Raw genomic sequence first — 6000 nt, 5'->3', positions numbered from 1 at the left:
ACAAAAATGGAAAAAGTTGACAAAATATTCTTTTTGGTGTCGTATGTTAACTTTGGGGTTTATTTTGGTCCCTTAACTTTAAAAAGTTTCATATTGGTCCCCTAACTCTTCAAAAGATGTCATTTTAGTCCTTTTTGTCATATTAGCGACGGAAAAACTTAAAAATTGGTCGCTAAATTAGTCGCTAATATGTCAAAAAGGACTCAAATGACACCAAATGAAGAGTTAAAGGACCAATATGAAACATTTTGAAGTTAAGGGACCAAAATGAACCCAAGGATTAACATACGGGACCAAAAAGGCTATTTTGCCGAAAAAGTTATTCCTAAGGATTACGAAAACATGAAGAAAGATATGCCTAATATATTCTTTACAAAATCATTCTGAATGCCTGAAGAGATGGAATAAAAATGACAGTAGAACTATTGTCGAGCGCGAAATTCACCAAAAAATTAACACAGGAATTACCTTCTCTATAAATGTGAGTGATGGCAATATGAGAAAAATTATAGTGAAGCAGGAAAATTCGTCATATGTTCCTAAAAATTAAAGGGACTAACTTTTGGTTGGGGAAGGCTTTGACAACCAAGCTAGAGTCGATTTCCACCCAAAGCTTAGACCAACCCCTATCAATACTCTCCATAGCTCGGATCACAACTCTGAATTTGGCATGAATAGAGGAAGCACAAAGGATATGTTATGCAAAAGCCAGAATGAAATCTCCCCTATGATTACGAAAAATGCCACCACCACCAGTGGAGTTTTCATGAATGAAAGCTATGTCGCAGTTGCACTCGTACCAACCATAAGAAGGGGGTCCAAATAACTTATTTGACAGTGGGTTCCTTAGGAGGGAGGATGTTGACCTTGAACTCTTTGATGAAGAAAAAATCCAACATATTGATATGAGACGATTTGTGAGTAGTGCTACCTGAAATTTGGACTTGCAGCATAATCCACTCAATAACATTGCCAATAGATGTCTGGCGCATGTTGTGCTTAGAAAAATTTCTAGCCTGCCAGATTTTGAACAGAAGGTTAGTGACTGCAGCACAATGGATTAAAGTTACACAAGGAGATTTGTTTCTATAGCTAATATCTAACCAACCAACAATAGAAAAAATAATATTAGTGATTTGAAATTTTTTCATAAGCCACACCTTCAAAGGCTTTTCGAAAGCTTACAATCAAAGAGAAGATGATGAAAATATTCGGCCTTCTCACAGCAAATCGAGCACCGAGAAGCCATAGATATACCTCTTTCCACTATAAATTCGCCGGTGAGAATCTTATTGTGAATCATTCTCCAAATAAGAATGGACCTACTAAGGGGATATTGATATGCCAAATAGCCTTGCTCCAAGGTAAATCCTGGGAAGCTTTGAATTTGAAATTATACACATCCTTAAGCTCTAAACAGCCGGTTGTGTTGTTTTTCTAGCAAAGAAATCATTAGCGCTTTCAGAGGGAGGCATGTGGAGAGAAATATGTGTTAGACGATAAGGTGGATCTAGAGAGGGTGAATAGATCACCGTTTTCAAATTTTACTAAATTTTGTGTTTAAAACTTTATTGCCCCAGAAAGAAAAAATCGTCTAAAACGGCCTTAGTTATTGGAAGTCGGATATGCATGAACCAATGAACAATCGATGAATTAGAATTTTGCAATTTGACGAAATTATCAATTATTGAAATTGCACACTAGTTGTTTTACTCGCAATATACTGTTTGTTAGAAATGGTGGCAAATGTTGTGTTTGGTTTGATTTGCGATTTTCTATTTGGTTGGTTTGGTTTTTACCACCCCTACTTAAAACTAATTAAAATCGAAAATATCTATAATTTGAAAAAAAATTCATCTATTTTTAATTTTGTTATATGTCTCTAAACTGATTGAATTGGATTTTTCCTGTTTTAGGACCTTATTCTCACGTGCATGTCAATTTGAAATTATATTATTCCGATATATGTGTGGAATAATTTGAATATGTGTGTGGTTTTAGAATCTAAACTATCATAATGGGTTTGAAGTGACTACCTTACACCTTCATCCCAAAAAGTTTGGAATGTTAAAATTTTAAAAATTAAATATTGAAATGTTTGAATTTCTTGTCGACTTTATCAAGGTATTCATTACTACAGTAGTATGTCAAAGTTTGATTATATAATAAATTGCTGATTTATATTTTTACCAAATTGTTGATTAATTGTTTCAATCATTCTGTAGATTTCTTTAACTCGCAAAAACATATTGTTATTAGCATTGATATTGATAGTTGGAAAACAATATGAAATTTTAGAATTAAATTTTAAATTGCAATTTTTTTTACCCCTTCCATGTTCTTTAAACAAAATATTTACAGATCCGATTCTCTTTTTTGGGTTCTAGGTCCGTCAAACATTAATATCTAGAATTTGATAATAACAACAAAGTTTGTTTCCACTAGTAGATCTTGAACCCCTGGTAAAAAAATGTTGTATTAGGAAGTTCGCTAGATCCGGTCCCTTGTACGAGAACATATTGCAATGTGAAGGCATTAGGTTGATATAAATGGATATTACATGTCCATCTAGTTGCAATATGATATTCGTATTCGTCTCTATCTCTGCAGGTATTCGATAAGTAGGTAATCTCTAAGTTTTAAGATATCCACGAATGGTATATTGATATATATCCAAGAATATCAATGGATAATATTTTTATTATAGTTATTTTTTGAAAAAAAATATATTATTTTCAATTTATTTTTAAAACACAAAAATTTATTATCACATAACATTCACACAATTCACTATTAATTTAACAACAAAATTTCAACACATTAGTTTCATTCTTTTTTAGCAAAACATGATAATATGCAAACATAATATTCATACATTTTATTTTTAACCAACACAAATAAAAGATATTGTGATTGTGAGTTATATTGGGAAAATAACAAATATAGAGAAAAAAGATAAACACAATAACAACATAAGAAAATAACTTGGAAACTCCAAAACCAGAGAAAAACTACGACTGTTGCCAAATGACAACCAGATAATAACACTATGTGAAAATTGTTACAACACATAATATACCCTCAAATACCACAGGCCCCTAGTAAACTCACATCCTCCAAAACAAATATTTAACTACATCCCACAACACTCTAATACAAGAGCATAAGAGAACAAAGAAAGTCAAATACAAGTTTAAAACGCTTTTGACTGGTGCATCTTGTATGATAAAACTAGAATTCTATATATAGCATTAGACTCCCTCTTCCTTCACAAGACTAAGCGATGTGGGACGTCTTTAACATATATATTTTCAATAAACAATCTCCACCTTGATTGAAAATAATACATTAACTTTCATTGTTTTTACCGACAATCATACTCCACCATAAAGAGTATCAACATGTATATCTTTAATCAATCTTAACAATTAAAAATAATACAACTTTCATTGACTTCACCGACAATCATACTCCACCATAAAGAGTATAGTCACTTGAAGCTACACCACTCCAAGAATTTTTACATTATCTTTACCGACAATCATAGTTTTAAAAACTATCATACTCTCTCATGAAGAATATATTTTACTTGAAGATAAACCACTTCAATAATTTCACATTGTCATCACCGACAATAATATACTTTATCATGAAGAATAAATTTCACTTGAAGCTAAATCACTCCAAGATTTTTCACATGTCAAAAACATGGTTAAAAACTTATGGTATAACTTCTTTATTGGCAAGAAGCTCTTCAACCACCGACATAAATTAATCTTGCACCTTGTGTAACACATATTTGACTTGAACTTTCCACAAGTCAAAAACAATTCTTCGATCAATTTTCTCTAACCCAAACTGCACAGCAGAACTTATGACTACAGCTCAACAACTCTTGCACAACACTATCCTTCTTTTCTGATGTGGAAGGTCAGACAAGCTGCAAGCATACTAAAAACTCCTATCCTCGGATCGAACCAAAAGCTCTGATACAAGTTGTTGGGAACATAAAAAATATAGAGAAAAAAGAGGAACACAATAACAACACGTGAAAATAACGTGAAAACTCCAAAACTGGAGAAAAATCACAACCATTGACAATTGACAACCAGAGAATAACACTATGTAAAAATTATTACAACACATAATATACCCTCAAATACTCCAGACTCCTAGTACACCCACACCCTCCAAAACTAATATTTAACTGCATCTCACAACACTCTAATACAATATCATAGGAGAATAAAGAAAGTCAAATACAAGCTTAAAGTGCTTTTGACTGGTGCATCTTGTAAAGAAAAACTTGAATCTTATATATAGCCTTGGACTCCCTCTTCCTTCACAAGACTAAGCAATGTGAGACTTCTTCAACATATATATTTTCAACAAAATCCAACAATCTCCACCTTGATTGAAAATAATACACTAACTTTTATTGTCTTTACCGAAAATCATACGCCACCATAAAGAGTATGAACATGTATATCTTTAATCAATCTAAACAGTCTCCACCTTGATTAAAAATATTACAAATTTCATTGTCTTCGCTGATAATCACACTCTACTATAAAGAGTATAGTCACTTGAAGCTACATCACTCCAAGAATTTTCACATTGTCTTAAACGACAATCATAGTTTTAAAAACTACCATACTTTCTCACGAAGAATATATTTCACTTGATGATAAACCACTTCAAGAATTTCACATTGTCATCACCGACAATAATATACTTTAATATGAAGAATAAATTTCACTTGAAGCTAAATCACTCCAAGATTTTTCACATGCCAAAAACATGGTTAAAAACTTATGGTATAACTTCCTTGTTGGCGGGAAGCTCTTCAACCACCAACATAATATTGCACCTTGTGTAACACATATTTGACTTGAACTTTCGACAAGTCAAAAATAATTCTTCGATCAATTTTCTCTAACCCAAACTGCACAGCAGAACTTATGACTGCAACTCAACAACTCTTGCACATCACCATCCTTCTTTTCTGATGTGGAAGATCAGACAAGCTGCAACCATAGAGCATACTAAAAAATCCTATCCTTGGATCGAACCAAAAGCTCAGATACCATTTGTTGGGAAAATAAAAAATATAGAGAAAAAAGAGGAACACAATAACAACACAAGAAAATAACGTGGAAACTCCAAAATCGGAGAAAAATCACGATCGTTCACAATTGACAACCAGAGAATAATACTATATAAAAATTGTTACAACATGTAATATACCCTCAAATACTCCAGGCCCCTAATACACTCATACCCTCCAAAATAAATATTTAACTACATCTCACAACACTATATTACAAGATCATAAGAGAATAAAGAAAGTCAAATACAAGCTTAAAATGTTTTTGACTGGTGCATCTTGTAAAGAAAAACTTTAATCCTATATATAGCCTTGGACTCCCTCTTCCTTCATAAGACTAAGCAATGTGAGACTTCTTCAACATATGTATTTTCAACAAAATCCAACAATCTCCACCTTCATTAAAAATGATACACTAACTTTTATTGTCTTTACCGACAATCATGCTCCACCATAAAGAGTGTGAACATGTATATATTTAATCAATCTTAACAGTCTCCACCTTGATTAACAATAATACAACTTTCATTGTCTTCACCGACAATCATACTCCACTATAAAGAGTATAGTCACTTGAAGCTACACCACTCTAAAAATTTTCACATTGTCTTAAACGACAATCATAGTTTTAAAAACTATCATACTCTCTCACGAAGAATATATTTCACTTGAAGATAAACCACTTCAAGAATTTCACATTGTCATCACTGACAATAATATACTTTATCATGAAGAATAAATTTCACTTTAAGGTAAATCACTCCAAGAATTTTCACATGTCGAAAACATGGTTTAAAACTTATGGTATAACTTCCTTGTTGGCAGGAAGCTCTTCAACCACAAACATAATCTTGCACCTTGTGTAACACATATTTGACTTGAACTTTCCACAA

Source organism: Vicia villosa, linkage group LG4 (genome assembly GCF_029867415.1).
Source record: "Vicia villosa cultivar HV-30 ecotype Madison, WI linkage group LG4, Vvil1.0, whole genome shotgun sequence".
NCBI classification, from domain to species: Eukaryota; Viridiplantae; Streptophyta; class Magnoliopsida; order Fabales; family Fabaceae; genus Vicia; species Vicia villosa.
Note: the sequence above shows the minus strand (reverse complement) of the source record.